This window comes from Giraffa tippelskirchi, chromosome 9, assembly GCF_054371585.1.
Source record: "Giraffa tippelskirchi isolate mGirTip1 chromosome 9, T2T-mGirTip1v1.2.pri, whole genome shotgun sequence".
Taxonomy (NCBI): Eukaryota; Metazoa; Chordata; class Mammalia; order Artiodactyla; family Giraffidae; genus Giraffa; species Giraffa tippelskirchi.
In genome coordinates, this window is record NC_137283.1 from 43,242,775 (window position 1) to 43,264,279 (window position 21,505).

A 21,505-nucleotide genomic window follows, 5' to 3' on the forward strand; every position below is an offset into this window, starting at 1 on the left:
ATATTTACACCCATTACTTAATTGGAGTCAGTGAGACAGTGTGTAATAAGTTGTAATACAGTGACTTAACACAGAAGATGCTGGACCTTGCTAGGGCTCTTCTTTCTTTCATTTTCTCCACAGTAGGGGATCCAGATGTGGGGACAACACCCAGATTTTTCTTTTGAAGAATTCCTGTTTGCTACTGTGTACGGTTTTGGTGGGATCAAGGGGTGCCCTGCCTTCCTCAGAGAAAAGGGTAGACAAGAAGAGAAACTAATACCCGCTCTTTTAAGAGAAAGAAGCTGTTGGGAAACACACAGGGCTCTCAGATTAATAGGCAGCAGCGTGGAATCTGAGCAGAAACCGGTGTGGAGAAGCAGGAGCTGGCTGGCCAGGCACCACCATAGACAGGCATATCACCAGGCAGCTGCAGACAAATGGGATCTAACTGGCCCTTCTCCTGGTGACATTTGCTACCATCACCTCTCACCTTACTTGTATCGACAGCACCCTAGCTGTTTTTCCTGCTTCAACCCTTACTTTTCCTACTGGGTGTTCTTAACATACAAACTAGAGTAATTATTTTAAAACAGAAAACTGTTCGTATCACACTCTGACCAAACCTCTCCAGTCACAACAAGCTACCTAATTTGTGGGGCCAAGTGCAAGATGAAAATAGAAGACCCTTTATTCAGACTTTATTGAGAATTTCAGGATGGTCACAGTGAAGCATTAAACTAAGTATGGGGCCCTTCTGAGTATGGGGGCCCTGTGTACGTACGCAAGTTGCATGCCTATGAAGCCACATCTCCATTCTCAGTGGTTTCCATCCTCACAGGATATTCTCATTAGTTATCTATTTTATACGTAGTAGTCTGTATATATCAACCTCCACCATTTAGTTCATCCCAGCCCCCCGCCCTCCCGTATCCATATGTATGTTCTCTACATCTGTGTCTTTGTTACTGGTTTTCAACTAAGATCATCTGTACTTTTTTTTAGATTCCACATATATGCGTTAAAATATGTTATTTGTTTCTCTGACTAACTTCATTCTGTATTACAGTCTCCAGGTCCATCCTCACCTCTATAAATGATGCAATTTTGTTCCTGTTTGGGCTGAGTAATACTCCATTGTATATGTGTACCACATCTACTTTATCCATTCCTCTGTTGATGGACATTCATTCAGGTTGCTTCCATGTCCTGGCTATTATAAATAGTGCTGCGATGAACATTGGGGTGCATGTATCTTTTCAAAGTATGATCTTCTCCAAATATATGTCCCAAAGTGAGATTGCTGAATCATATGTTAGCTCTATTTTTAATTTTCTAAGAAATCTCCATACTGTTTTCCATAGTAGCTGTATAAATTTACATTCCCACCAACAGGGCAAGAGGGTTCCCTTTTCTCCATACCTTCTCCAGCATTTATTATTTGTAGATTTTTTAAATTATGGCTAATCTGATAGTGTGAAGTGATACCCCATTTTAGTTTTGATTTCCATTTCTCATAATTATGTTGTTGAGCATCTTTTTATGTGCCTCTTGGCCATCTGTGTGTCTTCTTTGGAGAAATGTCTATTTAGGTCTTCCATCCATTTTTTTCAGTGAGTTGTCTTTTTTTTTTAATATTAAGCTTCATGAACTGTTTGTATATTTTAGAGATTAATCCTTTGTCAGTTGCTTCATTTCTAAATATTTTCTTCCATTCTGAGGATTGTCTTTTCATCTTATTTATGGTTTCCTTTGCTGTCCAAAATCTTTTAAATTTAATTAAGTCCCGTTTATTAATTTTTGTTTTTATTTTCATCACTCTCAAAGGTGGGTCAAAAAAAATCCTGCTGAGGTTTATGTCAAACAGTGTTCTGCCTATGTTTTCCTCTAAAAGTTTTATAGTGTGTGGCTTTACATTCAGGTCTATAATCCATTTCAAGTTTTTTTTTTTTTTTAACGTATGGTGTTAAGGAGTATTCTAATTTCATTCTCTTATATGTAGCTCTCCAGTTTTCCCAAGGCTTTTTTCTCCATTGTATATTCTTTCCTCCTTTGTCATAGGTTAGGTGACCATATGTCTGTGGGTTTATCTCTAGGCTTTCTACATACTTTTTAAAAATATTCCTTTCCATTATGGTTTGTCCTAGGAGACTGGATATAGTTCCCTGTGCTATATAGTAGGACCTTGTTTTTTATCCATTCAAAGCTCCCTCATTGTTGAGGAATAAATGGCAGCACTTTACTCAATTAAGATTTTGGGAAGGCACTTTCAATGCAGAAGTGACAAACAGCTTCTTTTGCTGACATGAATATTTTGCAAAGTTTTAAACTGCCTCCTCCTGCCCCCTCCACCAGATTTAAAAGTTGGGAATCAGTTTGGAGGTTCTAGAACAAAGCCAGTTATGTATTATGGCTCCTTTAGACAATAGGATAGCAATCCCACTTATTTAAACTGTACTGATGATGGATTTGGAAATATTTCATGTATATTTGAAGAGGTTGTTTAACTTAAGGTTTTCAACATAGTGATGGGGAAGGAGTACTATTATATCTGCAGTGTAAAAGAGAAATAATATCTAAAGAAGCTATGCACACAATTCAAAAACCACTTCAAAATGTGGAAATAATACAGGAGCTGATGAACTAATGAAACATTGTCTTTGGGACTGAAGACTTCTTAGAGTTTTGACCACATTCAGCATAATTGGCTGTTTTAGGGCAGGCCCAGATTGGAACAGCATAAGCTTTGGATTAGGGTGTGTTGGCATGGAAGAAGAATAAACTCGTGTCAATGTCAGAGGTTTCAGTGTTACTTAATATTTCTTTCTCATAGACTCTCTGGCAACCAGCACTGTGTTTTGATGCCAGTAGAACTGGGTATGCTCCTTTCATAGCCATGTTTAACCTGGTGAAGCTAGGCTTGCACCTCATATCTGTCAGCTTTGCCTTCAAAGCCCTGGGTCTCAGAAGTCTTGTGTACTCCATAAGCCATGTGCACAGGTCACATGTCTGGGCAGCAGACACAGACATGATGCTCTAAGCCTTTTGTTACTTGAGGAAGGAAGTGAAATTGAATAAACAGAATCCCAAGTAGCATAATATCTCTGATCAAACTTTAGTAGGAAAAGTCATCGATAATAGATTTGGTCCTACCATACATGTTTTTGGCTTTACTCAATGGTTCCAAGAAATAGAATTCTTTTAGTACAGGTCAAAAAGGTGCATGTACGGAAATGGTTTGGTGAATAATCCCCATACAGCTATGATACTGAAGTCAGAGGAGCAGCACGATTTTCATGCAGCAGCCGTAGCATTCTGTCCCCATACCTGAATTCAAGCCTCCACTGATGAAGTGCTACCTTTTTGTAGGAAATGTCATAAAACCTTGATGACATTGTACATTTGGAAAGTGTATAATGACTAGGATTTTAGGACATGGTAGCATTATTTGAACCAGATCAAGTTCAGACTGCTGTGTAGCTCCTAGATTCTTGCAGCATAAATTTACTACCCAAGAAAAGTGTTTTTTTTTTAAGCCATTAAATTGGACAAAAACTCTATCTCCATTTTCATTCTAGGTCTTAGTCTCACAAGCAACGTGAATTTATAGAGCAGAGGTACTCTATTTATTAGGGGTAGAGAAACAGGTGGTGATCTCTCTGGACACTAAATTCACTAGCTGCCTACTGAGCTTCACGGATTGCCCTGTGGGTTGGAAAGGGCAGGGAGAGAGAGGTGTATAGTTCGCTCCTGGGAGTGGTGAGTGTGGACCTGCCGACTTTAGCAACTTTATTCTACCCATTTGGAAATATGATGATGAAAATTCTGTATGACAACAGAGGAAAGAAAGCTACAGGAGTATGGTTATTAGTGTAATGAGTTGCTTCATGAAATGTATATTAAAAAGTTAAACTTGAGAAGATGACTATGAAGCATAGAGATTTCCATGTGAGTGTAAAATTGATGTAAGGTATGGAAGACTTTTTGACTCATTTGAGCTCTTTTTGAGTGTTAAACATTCAGTGTTAAAGAGATTTATTGGCAAATCTCTTAGTTTTTTAAACATGTGAAAAATCATATTCATTTTGCATTAACTAGTGTTCCCTACGGAGAAGGCAATGGCACCCCACTCCAGTACTCTTGCCTAGAAAATCCCATGGATGGAGGAGCCTGGTAGGCTACAGTCCACGGGGTCACTACGAGTCGGACACGACTGAGCAACTTCACTTTCACTTTTCCTTTTCATGCACTGGAGAAGGAAATGGCAACCCACTCCAGTATTCTTGCCTGGAGAATCCCAGGGACGGCGGAGCCTGGTGGGCTGCCATCTATGGGGTCGCACAGAGTCGGACACGACTGAAGTGACTTAGCAGCAGTGTTCCCTACATGTCAGTCAGTCACTACTCTAAGTCCTGGAGGTTTAAAGAGAAAAAAGACATTCTCCAGTCCTCAAGAAACTGTCAGGCTGGTTGGGGAGGTAGACTTGTATAATGTGGTCTGTTAGTAGAAACAAAGCACTTGATGGATGCAAAGAGCAAAAGCTAGTTCAGGCTACCTTAAGCAAAACGATATTTACTACAAGAATATCCAGAGCCCCAGTAAACTGCTGGTAGGACCAGATTAGGGATGATCAAGAATCTGGACAACTCTAGGAGACCAAGAGAACGCAGACAGTGCCTTGACCATGTAACGCAGAGTTTCTGGTTAAGTGTCTTCTCTGCCACTGGCCACCCTCACACCTTCACCTCTTTGCCCTCACATCATGCTGTTGGTCGAGATTGAAAATCCTGCGCCAGCGTTCCGAAGTTCACACAAATGCCTTTCATTAGCAGGATCTAACCAGACCTTACCTAAAAGGAATCTGGGAAATGTGGTTCTTAGCTTTACTCTGTGGAGAAGGCAATGGTAACCCACTCCCAGTGCTCTTGCCTGGAAAATCCCATGGACAGAGGAGCCCGGTAGGCTATAGTCCATGGGGTTGCAAAGAGTCGGACATGACTGAGTGACTTCATTTTCTCTTTTCACTTCCAGATGCATTGGAGAAGGAAATGGCAACCCACTCCAGTATTCTTGACAGGAGAATCCCAGGGACAGGGGAGCCTGGTGGGCTGTCATCTATGGGGTTGCACAGAGTCAGACACGACTGATGCAACTTAGCAGCAGCAGCAGCTTTACTCCCGAGCTTTCCATTCAATTTTTGTGTCACTTAGTTTGGGAGGTCTTTGATGACTGGGAGAGCTTTTACACCCCCAAGAGAACCATTTTTTTTTTTTTACTCACTTTGAAGTTATGCACCCCTGCACCGCTTTAGTGAATGTTGTCTTCCTTCCCAGGGCTAAGCTCCTTGAGTGCCCCAGCTGTCATGATCAGGATACCTCCAGCTCCTTGCAAAATTCTTTTCAAGTGATGGTCCTCAGTCAATATGCATATGATGAATATATTATGTCAGTAAATTCTGAATGAATGAGAATTTGGGAGAAATCGCTTTGAGAGTCACTCCTGGCCCAAGAATATTGTTAGCTATACAAAGAGTCATTTGCCCCAGTGAAATGTCAAACCCACTTGTTCCCAGAACAGTGTATTCTGTGTAGGCTGCAAGATAGAACTGTCCCGTGAATAGAAAAGCACAAGTAAGGAAATAATTGCTGGTTTACCTGCATCTGTTCCATTACTCTGGGAAAGTAAAGATGGATGAAGACTCTGAGTGAGGGAGCTTAGTCACTCTTCCCTAATTTTCCCTTTTAGTAAAGAGAAAATATCTTATTTACAGAAAATACTGTTTTGTTCCACAAAGAGAATGCTTCTTCTTCCATTTCTGACTTCTAACTTCCTGGTTTATTAGAGGCATGGCATTTAATGAGAATGATATGGTGAAATTGCTGACTATCAATGGTAATTTCCAATTATCATGAAGATGATAATTTTTATAACAGAAGAATAATCCACTATTGACTGAATCCTTACTATATAAAAGACACTGTACTCAGGGCTTTGCATCCTTAGGTTGAGTCCTTACAAAAAAAAAAAGTACTGCCATGTAGATACAGTTAAAATCCCCATTTTTAAAATGGGACACTGGTTTAGTGTGTGACTTGCCCATAGTCACATGGCAAGGAGGTGATAGAGCTATTTTTAATTACCACACTATTCTGGCATTTTTCTATTTATGATTCTGCCTCCCTCCTGAGACAAGCGGAATCATTAAGTTTTGTAGTTTTTGTTTAGTCACTCAGTTGTGTCCAGCTCTTTTGTGACTCCATGGACTATAACCCGCCAGGCTCCTCTATCCATGAATTTCCCAGGCAAGAATACTAGAGTGGGTTGCCATTTCCTTCTCCAGGGGATCGTCCCAACCCACGGATCAAACCTACATTTCTTGCATTGGCAGGCAGATGCTTTCCACTGAGCCACCATGGAAGCCCCCTCATTAACTTTTAGGGATTAGCTAAAATATAATTTGAGCAATTTGCACAAGGATCCTGTTTTTAATACCAAATTGGCAGAGATGTAGCTACTAAATAACGTGATGAAAAATAGGAAAACAAATTAAATAATATGACATTAGAACTGGATTTTTTATAATGTGTATTAATCTGTTTTTAGAAAAAAGGTAGTAGTGACCTTCAGTTTACATTTATCTTTTCCTCCATGAAATTCTTCATGTACCATGAAGCTTTTGGATTGTTTTACAGCTTCCTTTTCAAAGGAGTGCAGCATTTTTGCTCTCATAGTATTTTCACTTTGTTTTGGTTGTTGGGTTTTAAAGGACTAAGACCTTGAAAGACGTTTTGAGACATCTAAGCAGCTTTCCTGGACTAGTCGTAGATGAACTCATGGCTCAGTAGACTCCTCACTTAGTCCCAAGGGGAGCAATCTGGAAAGCTGTTCCACTTTGCAGTAAGCTGGTCACCTAAGGTCAGACCTCAGTGTAGGCAAGTTTGCTCTATATCTGAAGCCAGGAACTTGGCTGACACTTGGGGTTTGGGGCCACAACCAAGGTGGCTGTGAGTCTAAGGTGGTGGTTCTCAACTGGGCTGTACTTTACAAGCCCCAGCCCTCCAGAGGAACAGTTGGCAACATCTGGAATTCTCGTTTCCACAGCTGGAGGATAGTGGCAAGCGTCTGGAGGGGAGAGGCCAGGGGTGCTGCTAAACATCCTACAGATCACAAGAGACACCCTTCCCCTTGGCCCTGCTAGAGCAGATTACTATCCAGACCTTTCCTGGCCTATTGGGGCCCTTGCTTCCTGTGTTTGGACCACGCTTCTCATCTTGGATTGCTATGCTCCTTGCCTTGAGATAGTAATCCTTAAAGTGAGTTTTACTTAGTATCATGGTCATTTATCTGTAACATTTTTAGCTTTTCTCTGGCATGATTATAGGAAGTTTACAGAGGTGAACATCTTGGGTGGGTGTGTATGTGATTGAACTGTTAATATTACTTTCTCTTTTATAAGAGATGTGATTTCACATGTTAATCACATAATATGTAAATCACATGATATGTTTCACATAATCACATATGTTAAAAAGAGTACATTTATAGCACTCTTGTAGTATTAAAATTACTAGAATTGTTAAAACTGATCTGACTGTTCTGATCAAATCAACTACTTTGGAGAGGGATGCTGGTTAATTTTAGTATGCTGAATATATGATAGAAATAAAACATCTGATTTAGATAGAATAGATGTGGGTCACCTATCAGGTATCACCCAGTTTAAATTTCTGTAGCTAAATGCCAACATTTCAGTCATTTGGAAAAAAAGATCATTAAGACTATATTTTTCTGACAAAAAATGCACTTCATTTGTTCATTATTGACTGAATGTCAGTTAACCTATGTTGCTTCAATATCTGCAGCTAAAAAAGTATTGTCTAGGTTAGCATTTGTGATTTGCCAGTTTTCTTTTGAAACTGCCTTCTTTGGTAAAAAATATAAGAAAAAGCTAACTTGCTGTATTATATGGGCTTCCCAGGTAGCTCAAATGGTAAAGAATTTGCCTGCAATGAGGGAGACCTAGGTTCGATTCCTGGGTTGGGAAGATCCCCTGGAGAAGGGCATGGCAACCCAGTATTCCTGCTTGGAGAACTCCATGAATAGAGGAGCCTGGTGGGCTATAGTCCATGGGGTCGAAAGAGTCAGACATGACTGAGTGACTAACACACACACACACACACTATATCATATAATAAATTCTCAATGTATGTTCTGTGTTTGGAGGGTAGCAGTATGTTATTCAGTCTAAGCAAAAGCATTTTGAAAAGTGAAATTTTGGAAAAAAACATTTTGAAACATCTCAAAAATGACAAAATGATCTCTGTTTGATTCCAAGGCAAACCATTCAATATTACAGTAATCCAAGTCTATGCCCCAACCATTAATGCCGAAGAAGCTGAAGTTGAATGGTTCTATGATGACCTACAAGACCTTCTAGAACTAACACCAAAAAAAAGATGTCCTTTTCATCATAGGGGACTGGAATGCAAAAGTAGGAAGTCAAGAGATATCTGGAGAAACAGGCAATTTTGCCTTGGAGTACAAAATGAAGCATGGAAAAGGCTAACAGAGTTTTTGCCAAGAGAACACACTGGTCATAGCAAACACCTTCTTCCAACAACACAAGAGATGACTTTAGACATGGACATCACCAGATGGTCAATACCAAAATCAAATTGATTATATTCTTTGCAGCCAAAGATGGAGAAAATCTATACAGTCAGCAAAAACAAGACCAGAAGCTGACTGTAGCTCAGATCATGAAATCCTTATTGCCAAATTCAGACATAAATTTAAGAAAGTAGGGAAAACCACTAGACCATTCAGGTATAATCTAAATCAAATCTCTTACAATTATACAGTAGAAGTGACAAATAGATTCAAGCAATTAGATCTGATAGACCGAGTGCCTGAAGAACTATGGATGGAGATTCGTGACACTGTACCATCCCCAAGAAAAAGAAATGCAAAAAGGCAAAATGGTTGTCTGAGGAAGCCTTACATATAGCTGAGAAAAGAAGAAAAGCGAAACACAAAGGAGAGAAGGAAAGAATATCCATCTGAATGCAGAGTTCCAAAGCAGAGCAAGGAGAAAAAGCCTTCCTAAGTGATCAATGCAAAGAAATAGAGGAAAACAATAAAATGGGAAAGACTAGAGATCTCTTAAAGAAAATTAGAGATACCAAGGGAATATCTCATGCAAAGATGGGCACAATAAAGGACAGAGATGGTATAGACCTAACAGAAGCAGAAGATATTAAAAAGAGGTGCCAAGAATACACAGAAGAACTATACAAAAAAAAAATCTTAATGACCAAGATAATGACCACAATGCTGTGATCACTCACCTAGAGGCAGACATCCTGGAGTGTGAAGTCAAATGGGCCTTAGGAAGCATCACTGTGAACAAAGCTAGTGGAGGTGATGGAATTCCAGCTGAGCTATTTCAAATCCTAAAAGATGTTGCTGTGAAAGTGCTTCACTCAATATGCCAGCAAATTTGGAACACTCAGCAGTGGCCACAGGACTGGGAAAGGTCAGTTTTCATTCCAATCCCAAAGAAAGGCAATGCCACAGAATGTTCAAACTACTACACAATTGTACTAATCAATCTCACATGCTAGCAAAGTAATGCTCAAAATTCTCCAAGCCAGCTTCAACAGTATGTGAACCAAGAATTTCCAGATGCTCTAGCTAGATTTAGAAAAGGCAGAGGAACCAGAGATCAAATTGGCAACATCCATTGGATCATAGAAAAAGCAAGAGAATTCCAGAAAACCACCTGCTTTATTGACTACAGCAAAGTCTATGTGTGGATCACAAAAAACTGTGGAAAATTCTTCAAGAGATGGGAAGTCCAGACCACCTGACTTGCCTCCTGAGAAATCTGTATCCAGGTCAAGAAGCAACGGTTAGAACCAGACATAGACAACAGACTGGTCCAAATTGGGAAAGGAGTATGTCAAGGCTGTATATTGTCAGCTTGCTTATTTAACTTATATGCAGAGTACATCATGTGAAATGCCAGGCTGGATGAGGCACAAGCTGGAATCAAGATTGCCGGAAGAAATATCAATAACCTCAGATATGCAGCAGAAAGTGAAGAGGAACTAAGGAACCTCTTGATGAAAGTAAAAGAGGAGAGTGAAAAAACTGGCTTAAAACTCAACATGCAAAAAACTAAGATGATAGCATCTGGTCCCATCACTTCATGACAAAAAGATGGGGAAACAATGGAAAGAGTGGCAGACTTTATCTTCTTGGCCTCCAAAATCACTGCAGATGGTGACTGCAGTCATGAATTCAAAACACACTTGCTCCTTGGAAGGAAAGCTATGACCAACCTAGATAGCATATTAAAAAGCGGAGATATTACTTTGCCAACAAAGGTGGGTATAGTCAAAGCTATGGTTTTTTTCAGTAGTCATGTATGGATGTGAAAGTTGGACTATAAAGAAAGCTGAGCCCAAAGAACTGATACTTTTGAACTGTGGTGTTGGAGAAGACTCTTGAGAGTCCCTTGGACTGCAAGGAGATCCAACCAGTCCATCCTAAAGGAGATCAGTCCTGAGTGTTCATTGGAAGGACTGATGTTGAAGCTGAAACTCCAATACTCTGGCAACCTGATGTGAAGAACTGACTCATTTGAAAAGACGCTTATGCTGGGAAAGATTGAAGGCAGAAGGAGAAGGGGACAACAGAGAATGAGATAGTTGGATGGCATCAACGACTTGATGTACATGAGTCTGAGCAAACTCTGGGATTTGGTGATGGACAGGGAAGCCTGGTGTGCTACATTCCATGGGGTTGCAAAGAGTCTGACATGACTGAGGGACTGAACTTAGCTGACTGAAAGGCATTTCACTCTGGCATCATTTAATACATTGTGTCTTTATTATGACATCAGGTTGATGTCAACGGTTTCAGGGCAAATTCTACAGAACAAACAAGTATGCATGGTTGCTGTTCTTATCTGGCTTTGTCCAGTGAGCAATGGTCTAGGGAAGAAACAGCTTGATTTTAACCAGCTGATACTATTGATCATTTTATCCCAATGAAATGGTATTTCAAAGATAACTTTGTATCTCTTGATTGGAGATGGTGGCTTCCTTGGTTAGCCTTAGTTTCTTGGGGAAGCAGTGAATTCACCATCTGTCTCCATTGTGTATATTGCTTTTCTTCTAAGGGATTTGAAGTTGTCCTTCTCTTAGAGATGACGTTGATGAAGTTACATTTTATTATCAAAAGAACCGAAGCTAAAAAATTCACCTTCTGGTGGAGAATTAAAGATATTCAGGGAAGCCTACTCATTTATTTATGCATTCAGTCAGCATCTATGGGCACTGTACTCAGCTGCATCTTTCTACCCCTTTCCCTCTGTTGAACCCAACTGAATATTATTTGTCTTTCAAAGACATGTTAAAATGTGTATGCTGATGAAGCATGGACAGTCCTGAAGACAGAAAGATATGAGAGAACATAAACATGGAAGAGACTTGATGAACCCTGCTAGTCCAACCTTTTCTTTTTCCCTACTCAGTACATGAGTTCTGAGATTAAGAGACTTGTTTAGGGTCAGAGAACTAATTAGTGACAGAGCCTGGGCTCTGATTATATTTTTCCTTTTCCTTTTCTCCATTCCCCTATGGTATCTGAGGCCTGGAGCATCATTGCCCTGTTCTGGCCAGTTTGCCTTTCCTTCCTACCATTCAGTTATCCAACGATATATGTTCAGCATCTGTAATGGTCTGAATGCTCTGCAGGCATTGAGGAATACAGGGGTTATTGAAGAAGGTACAGTTTCTGCCCTTTGGGAGTTGACACTCATGGGAAAAAAAAAAAACAACAACACTGAATAGGCAATGGCAAGGTAGAATATGATGTGTGCTATGCCAGCCAGGTACCTAGTGCCTGTAGGAGGGACACCTCACCTTTATGGGCAGTAGGATGGGAAAGGAGGACTTCTGGAAAAGTTGATAACTAAACTGGGATCCGAGGGAGTATAGAAAGTGTTGTCCAGTGAAAGGAGCGAGAATAGTATTTGCAAAGGCTTGCCTGGAAAAGGCAGCACAATGCATTTGGCGGAATTAGAAGTAATTTAATATAGATGGACTACACTCCCCATCCCATTTAGGAAACAAATTTCAGGGAAATTTTTCTACTGTTTGATTTTCTAGAAATCAATATTTTATCATTAAGCTTTGAGAGTCATTTTGACTTCTATAGTATAAATGTTCTCTTCCAATCCCTTATGACTTGCTAGTGGCAATAGTGATTATCTGTGTTATTTCAAAATGCAGTTCAGGGCCAGATCATGCTGAGAACTGATGCTTATTCATTGAGAGAGCTGATCCTGAGCCAGGGGAGGCAAATTCTCTTTTAAATAAATATTTGCTTCTGTGTTAAGACCTTATATTCTGTACTCAATTTCAGCATGATGGATTTTTAAGAAGTTTGTTTGTAATTACCTGTAAAACCTCTTGAAGATTTAAAATAAAAATGCCCAGAGTGCCCTGACTGTGGCTGCTATCCTGAATGGGTAAAGGCATCTTGACACATCTGTCAATCACAACTGCCAGCTGTTGTTGTTCTGTGATAAGAAATTAGAGGTGGTTGAGCTTTTACATATTTCAGTCTGGGGATGGTTCCATTTTTCTTCCCATGTACTCCCCAAGCCATTTCATTTAAATCACCCTTATTTATGTGGGAAGGAAAATTTTCTGTGTGTGTTGGTTACTCATCCTGTGTTTGGCAATGGATTCTACCCTGCTGTGAAGAGTTTACACATATCTATATTAGCATTTATGATGTTATATTTATTGTACAGAGACGTCTGTAATAAACCATTTATAATATGTGTCCAAATTTTCCCCTAAGAATAAATGTAAATTGCAAGTGATGTGTTCTTGGGACACATAACTCCACAGTTATTGTAGGTGAAGAAAGTTTAGTCACTCAGTCATGTCCGACTCTTTGCGACCCCATAGACTGTAGCCTACCAGGCTCCTCCATCCATGGGATTTTCCAGGCAAGAGTACTGGAGTGGGTTGCCATTTCCTTCTCCAGAGGATCTTCCTGACCCAGGGATCAAACCCGGGTCTCCCACATTGTAGGCAGACCGTCTGAGCTACCAGGGAAGTCCTATTATTGTGGCTAAGGGACCCCTTAATGTTGTCCTGATACTGTAGTCTCATTGCCATTTCTTCCCCTTTATCCTAACTTAATTATACTATACCTTTTGCATACTGAAAGATATGACTGCTTTAAACAGACTGTTTTTCCAGAAGTTGAATTCTAAATTAATGGCATTGAATATATGGCAGTTTGAGGTCTTCATCATGACATTTTATCACACATCCTTTTAAGAGAGCTGGGTTTTGAGAATGAGCAATAGCACCAACATGTAATCAACTCTTGGGTAATATAATTAGTTTATAAAGCAATTTATAATTTTAGCAAAAGTGCTATGGTAGATAGAATTCTAAGATGGCCCCTAAGACTTCGCACATCTCTGGTATGTATTCCCTGAATAATGCCCAGGATGTGAATATGATATATTTAACACAGATTATGTTATATGGCGCAGATCACTTTAAGAAAGGGAGATTATCTGGGTAGGTTTAACCTAATCATTTGAGCCCTTTCAACCTGAATGCTGAGGTCAGAGTCAGGGCAGTAATGGATTCAAAATAGGAGGGGGACTCACGGTGTGAGCAGTTTTCCACTTGATTTGAAGATGGAGAGGACCACATGGCATGAAGTGTGACAGCCCCTGGAGGTGAAAATGGCTTTCAGTGACAGCCTGCCAGGAAGCAGTAAGTCAGTCCTAACACCACAAGAAACGGGATTTTGCCAATAACAAGGGTACGATCAGAAGTGTTTGTTTTTTTGTTTATTTTTCTCTACGACCTCCACACAAATACTCATTCTAGCCGACACCTTGAGTTCATTCTCAGGATACCCTGAATAGAAATCCCAGCCACACTCTGCTGAAAATCTGACCTACAAAGTTGTGAGCTGATAGATGGAAATCATTTTAAGCCACTGTGGCATTTTGTTGCACAGTGATAGAAAACTGATACAAGGGCATGTTAATAGAATTCTTCAGTAGCAATAAACCTCTCACAGAAATCAGAAGGCAAGTAGAGAGCAGTGGAGTTCACAGGATATTTACAAGGAGTGTTGGCTCACAGAAGTGGTAGGGCTTGTTACTTTAATGAAAGCAGTTTGCGTTGCCTTTGACTTCAGCTTAGAAACCATGGAGGCTTTTATGAATTTTTATAATTTGAGGGGGATTTGCATGATTCAAGATGTATGAATAGAAACAAACCATTATTATACTTCTCAGTATTATTTCAGGTTACATAATTAAAATTTCTTGAAAAATGATGTCATATGTCTATATCTATTTCCCTATCAAATCCTGAGCTCATCAAAGGAAGCAACTGGGTCTTGCTCATCTTTTTATCCCTAGTACCAAGCACAGTGCTTGACACCTTGTAGGTGCTTAATAAGTGTTAGTTGGAAAGTTGAAATGTAATAGAATGAATAAACAAATTTCTCCAAAGTTCTGTTGAGATTCAAGGTGAGTAAACAAATAGGAATGGCTTTGTTCCAATAAAACTTTATTTACAGAATGAGCAGTGGATCAGATTTTGCCCATGGACTGTAGTTTGCTGAGCTCTGGTGTAGATCACAAGTTATTAGAGCCGAAAGACATTTCTAACATTTAACTAGCTTCATGGCTAGTTTGAGATTTTAAAAAATGTGCTCCAAATATTTGATGGAGTTGAACAAAGTATACTTCTTTTGGGGATTGTATTTACTGTTCATCTTAGACATTGCTGTTGGTGCAATAGAAGATAAGTCACTTGCTTCCAAGGATGAGGTCTTGCAAGGTTTCTGTTGGATTCTATGTCTATTTTTTGTGAGTGAAGTCTGAATGAAGCAAAGCTAAACAAATAGGATGTGCTCGAATGAATAGCGCTGATTGACTTGGGGTGGGAATATTTCTTTCTTTAATATTGGAATATAAAGTTAAATTCTTTAGGTTGCACATGACAGATTGACTTGTAAAATAGTATATAAATAAATATATATAAAAGGCTACATACACTGAGGCTTTCTTCAATTGTGAATATTTGTGAACTTGTGAACAGCTGGAGGTATAGACAAGTGTGGCCACATGGGAAGGTAAGATAGAGGCTAAGATTCTTTGCTGCCTTTCTGTGTTACCAACACAGAGCTTGCAGGAGAAGGGTCTTTAAAAAGAGATAGATAAAATGTCAAATAGCTATGGAAAGATAAATGTGAAGGTAGTAGACTGAAGCTGGTTCATCTACTGATTCTTCAACTGGGAATTCATTCTAAGAAAAAATTAAGGATATAGGCAATTAGTCACAGCCTTGTTCATAGCATGGTTCTTTAATTAATTTTTTTTTTTGCCTGAAGAGTGAAAATAATATAGAGGAGTAAATAAATGATGATATATTTCTACATAAATTCAATAGAAATTACATTATAGAAGAATATATTTATTGACATAAAAAGATCTTCACCTTATTTTGCTAAGAGAAATAAACTGTGTTCAATTTTTATGTACGAAAAATGAAAATGCCTGTTTTCTCACACCCTCACCACCATAGTATGATCCTGTTTTTGTTTATAAAAGTTTGTGTACACACAGACACACACACACCCACCCACATATATATATACATACATGTGGGCTTCCCTGGTGGCTTAGCGGTAAAGAAGCTGCCTGCAATGCAGGAGCTGCAAGAGACACGGGTTTGATCCCTGGGTCAGGAAGATCCCCTAGAAGAGGGCATGGCAATCCGCTCCAGTATTGTTGCCTGGAGAATCCCATGGACAGAAGAGCCTGGAGAGCAACAATCCATAGGGTTGGAAAGAGTCAGCCACAGCTAAAGTGACTTAGTATGCATGCATACATAAACATAATCTGGCGTGCTACAATCCATGGGATTGCAAAGAGTCATATAAAAGTTATCAACAGAACAACAACAAATACATACATGCATGGATGCATCAGTGTAATTAATTTGTTAAGAGCATAGACTGTGTCAAGCTTGGCTTTTAATCTCATCTTAATGGGCTTCCCTTGGAAGAAAAGTTATGACCAACCTAGACAGCATATTAAAAAGCAGAGACATTACTTTGCCAACAAAGGTCAGTCTAGTCAAGGCTATGGTTTTTCCAGTAGTCATGTATGGATGTGAGAGTTGGACTATAAAGAAAGCTGAGCACCAAAAATTGATGCTTTTGAACTGTGGTGTTGGAGAAGACTCTTGAGAGTCCCTTGGACTGCAAGGAGATCCAACCAGTCCATCCTGAAGGAAATCAGTCCTGAATATTCATTGGAAGGACTGATGTTGAAGCTGAAACTCCAATACTTCGGCCACTTGAAGTGAAAAACTGACTCATTTGAAAAGACCCTGATGCTGGAAAAGGTTGAAGGCGGGAGGAGAAGAGGAAGACAGAGGATGAGATGGTTGGATGGCATCACCAACTCAATAGGCATGAGTTTGAGTAAATTCCGGGAGTTGGTGATGGACAGGGAGGCCTGGCGTGCTGCAGTCCATGGGATTACAAAGAGTCGGACATGACTTAGTGACTGAACTGAACTGAACTGAGTGGGCTTCCCTGGTGGCTCAGTTGGTAAAGAATCCACCTACAATGAGGGAGACGTGGGTTCGATCCCTGGGTTGGGAAGATCCCCTGGAGAAGGGAACAGCTACCCACTCCAGTATTCTGGCCTGGAGAATTCCACGAACTGTATAGAGCATGGGGTCGCAAAGAGTTGGACTGAGTGACTTTTCACTCACTTAAGGGCGTTTTAAACTTAGGCAAGTTACAGTTTCTCTGCCTCATATTCCCTTTCTTTAGAATGAGGATAAGCTGACTTTGTCTCAATTCTTCTCAGCATAGTAGGTGTTCAAAGAATTATTCAATATTTGTTGAATGAACAAGGTGCCCATTACTGCTGGTCCACAGGTAGTTATTTTATAATAAAAATCAGAACTTAAGTGTTAGCTCCATCAACTCTCTTTCAAAGAGCTTGGAAAGAAAATTGACTTACTTTGTAAGGATTATTTAAAATTGATCTTTAAATTTATACACAGTAAAATTCACTCTTTGTGTCACAGATCTGTGGGTTTTGATGAAAGCATGGAGCTGTATTGCTACCTTCACAGTCATGATACAGGACACTTCCGTTACCTCAAAACTTCCCTTGTGCTGCCTTCTCCAGTCAACCCTTCTCTTCTGCCCTCAGTCCCTGGCAACCATTTGTTCCCCATGCTGATAGTTTTGCCTTTTCCAAAATGTCATAGAAATGAAATTATACAGCATATGGCTTTTTGCATCTGGCTTCTTTCACATGGCATAACACATTTGAAATTCATCCATGCTATAAAGCCTTTATCGATTGTTCATTCTAAAGATAAAACTTTTTAAGATAATTCCTATTATTTATGAAATGTCTGTATCATAACCGCATGAGTTTTTTATCCCTGAGGTTGTCCTGAAGCCAGAGTTGTGACAGTATAGATTGTTAGCACAGAAGAAGGCTGGAGAAGCAGCCTGGTCTAATTCAGCATGCTGAGGAGATGAAGTTTCTGAGAGCCAGAAATCAAATGCATTATTGGAGGTGAGCTTAAGTTAGAGTTAAGACTAGAATTAAGAACCTCGATGTTAAATAGCAAAGTTACATTGTAGATCAGATAGAAGAAACCATTCTAGTGATGAACTAACTAGTGGAAGTTCCCTGAAGGGCAGTGGTGTGTGTGTGTGTGTGTGTGTGTGTGTGTGTGTGTGTGTGTGTGTGTGTGTGTGTGTGTGTGTGTGTGTGTGTGTGTGTGTGTGTGTGTGTGTGTGTGTGTGTGTGTGTGTGTGTGTGTGTGTGTGTGTGTGTGTGTGTGTGTGTGTGTGTGTCTGATGTGATGTATTGTGTTGAAATAATGTGTGTGTGTGTGTGTGTCTGATGTGATGTATTGTGTTGAAATAATGTGTGTGTGTGTGTGTGTGTGTGTGTGTGTGTGTCTGATGTGATGTATTGTGTTGAAATAATGACCTTAACTTATTTTTAGAAGGAAAACAAGCCAGCACTTTCTTTGTGTTCAGGTTGAGAATAAAGGACCTTCTATCATATTTACTTTTTAAAATAAATTATAGTTGATGTACCATATTATATAGGTTATAGGTATAGGATACAGTGATTCACAATTTTTAAAGATTATACTCCATTTATAGTTATTATTTAAAAATGGCTATATTTCCTATGTTGTGCAATATATCCTTTTAATTTATTTTATGTATAATAGTTTGTAACTCTTAATCCCCTCTCCCTCCCCTAGTCCATGGGAACCACTAGTTTGTTCTTTATATCTGTGAGTCTGTTTATTTTTTGTTATATTCACTAGTTTTATTTTTTAAATTCCACATATGTGATATCATACAGTGTTTGTCTTTCTCTGACTTATTTCACTTAGCATAATACCCTGCAAGTCCATCCATGTTGTTGCAGTGAGTTTGTGTTCCTCAGTTTTCTCGCATTCATCGTAAGCACTGGTTTGGAGAATGTCCAGCAGGTATCATAGTTGTACTTTCACCCCTGAGGCGTGTAATACAGATGATAATTGGCAGGTTAGCAGACATTTGGTCTGTCCAAAATGTCCATTAGACATTTAATACATGCCAAAAGCTTCCTGATATGTGGTCTTGTCCAAAACCATTTGGCATGGATGAAATACACTTGTGGACATTTTGGGTAGGACCAGATTTCAAGGACCTTTTGGCGTGGACCAAATGTCTTTATGGATATTTGGGCTGGACCAAATATGACCTAATATCAAGGATGTTTTGGCATAGACCAAATGTCTTATGGATGTTTTGGACAGGACTGACTTAGCACACACAAATGTGTCCTACACGTATTAACTAAGTTTTTTTTTTTTTTTATTTCAATTGGAGGCTAATTACTTTACAAAATTGCAGTGGTTTTTGCCATACATTGATATGAATCAGCCATGGGTGTATGTATCCCCCATCCTGAACCCCCCTCCCACCTCCCTCCCCATCCCATCCCTCAGGGTTGTCCCAGTGCACCGGCTTTGAGTGCCCTGTTTCATGCATCAAACTTGGACTGGTCATCTATTTCACATATGGTAATATACATGTTTCAATGCTATTCTCTCAAATCATCCCACCCTCGCCTTCTCCCACGGAGTCCAGAAGTCTGTTCTTTATATCTGTGTCTCTTTTGCTGTCTCGAATATAGGGTCATTGTTACCATCTTTCTAAATTTTGACTAAGTCTTTTAGACATGCGAATTTGGTGTGGTGAGCACCAGATCCCCACAGAAAGCTTATACCAGATCCTGAAGTGTGTAGAGCTGTGTAGTTTGCTTTGAAGCCTAAATTAGAATGAGTCCTTTTATTGTGTATTATTTATCCTGTTTATCTTTTATTTCTAAAGGCATAGTACTAATTTATTTAACAATAACTAGAAAAAAATTAAAAAACCTTTTTAAAAACCTAGTTCAATTTTTAAAAATAAATGAATATTTTTATTTCTTAAAGACAGAGGTAAAATAAGGTACTTCTATGTTTTCTAGTTATGTTTAAATAAATTAGTACTATGCCTTTAGAAATAAAATTCACTTACAGTTCATAATATAAAAATACCTCTATAAATAACATTAAACATTTATATGCTAATTTAAGTTGGTCACAGTAATGCATGTTTATACCCATGTGCTTATCAGTTCATTTTCCTCTGTCTTAATTTAAAGCTTCTTTTTGGTATATTTATAGCAGTTGATTGAATGTCACAGATACAGAACTTATGTATCCAAGGTGATTTACATATTTGCTCTGTTGATGATAACTTTAAGTCTTTTGTAAACATGACAATTGTCATAAGGAAATATATATGTTATTTGTCAAGTTCAAATCTGAAATCTTGGAAACAATTTTTAAAGTTGTGTCTTTAGTTTAGACTTTGGTATGACTCTAGTTTGGTATTTCATTTTCATTTACTGTTCAAACAATTTTTGTACATTTCTGTGTGGTTTATATATTTTTTAACATCAGTGCCACAAGAGCTTCACTTAGAATTTTAAGCTAAATGTTTTGTTGTTTTTTTTTTTCCTTTGAATAATCTATCCCTTAAAGTCCCTTCCCTCCTTTTGTGGAGTCTCTACCATCAAGGATATGAAAACTTGCAGAGACTGTGCTAAGTGTTATGATAGTTGACAAACTAGTTCAGTTAGATAAGTCTCCCAATTGGAGTGTCAGCACAGATTAGGTTAGACCATGGAGAGAAGGAAAAAGTAGAAATAGTGTCCAAAATGCTTACAACGAAGTGAGCTGTGACAGAGAAAGGGCCTGAGGCACCATCCCTATGTTGAATTGAAGGAAAAATCAAGAATATCAATTTTAGCTATTGAAATTGCCTTACAGTACATGGGAGGTGCTAATTTGCTTAGACATCTTTTGGCAACCTTGCATGTAGAATCTGCTTAGTCCTGTTGTTATTTATGTGCAATAATGCCTGCAGCCAGAGAGCTATCTTTCTGGACTCGCCTCTTTCTAACTGAGAATAAAGGCTTGAGGAATATGGGAGATGTCAGTAGCAACAAGCAACTTGAATTCCTCAAGATAAAGACCATGGCTGGGAAGAATTGAGCAGACAAGAGAAGGTTACTGACTTCACATTAATAATAAATTTACGAGAGTACAGAACAAATCATGCCAGGCCATCTTTATCGTTTTCTAGGTGGACGTGCAAGATTAAAGAAAGGAATTCAATAGCTGTAATATCTGGAATTGAGTAAATCATCTAATTCAGTGTCTCCACAAATCTTTTGGGGCAGTGGGGGTAGGGGCAGGGGATAGGGAGAACCTCAATGAGAATTGGCTCTGAGCACTGTCATGTGGATTCAATTTGGCTGTTGTAATAAATTACAATGGAACAAGGTCCATTGGGACGATGTTGGGATCAATAGAAGGTCAGGCTGTAACATCTCCAGCAGTGGTCTGGAAGAATGGATAACACACTTTATTAAGCTTGGCAGGCCAGGAGGTTTTGGTACTGTTGTGGTCCACCACTGTCATTTGCCTTTATGAAGCACCTGTCGGGTATGGGGCACTCTGGGGACTGCTAGAATGTATACAGTTGTCCAAATGGTCAACCTGTTTTAAAATGATGATAATAGGTACAATTTATTGAATACTTACAAGGCTGCCATGCATAGTGTTAAGCCTTTTTCATGGATTATTCCTTCTAATCCTATTGGTAACACCTGAGGGGTTTTTTTTTCCCTCTCTCTCTCCATTTTGTGATGGGTAACATGAGATATAGAGAACTACTGTAGGTAATGCAGATGGTATGTAGTAGCAATAGGTTATGAAATGACAGTCTGATTTTTACTCTTAACCACTATCTATGCATATAGTATCCCTATGTGCTCATGGGGGAACAGTATGTTCATTTGTTAGTTCACTTA

At 39.1% G+C, this 21,505-nt stretch overlaps 1 protein-coding gene across 11 annotated transcripts in view; it reads left to right on the top strand.

The window, feature by feature from the left end:
- ERC2 (ELKS/RAB6-interacting/CAST family member 2) overlaps nt 1–21,505 on the top strand; it is a 957,804-nt gene that overhangs the window by 371,898 nt on the left and 564,401 nt on the right. The gene's annotated exons all lie outside the window — the stretch shown is intronic.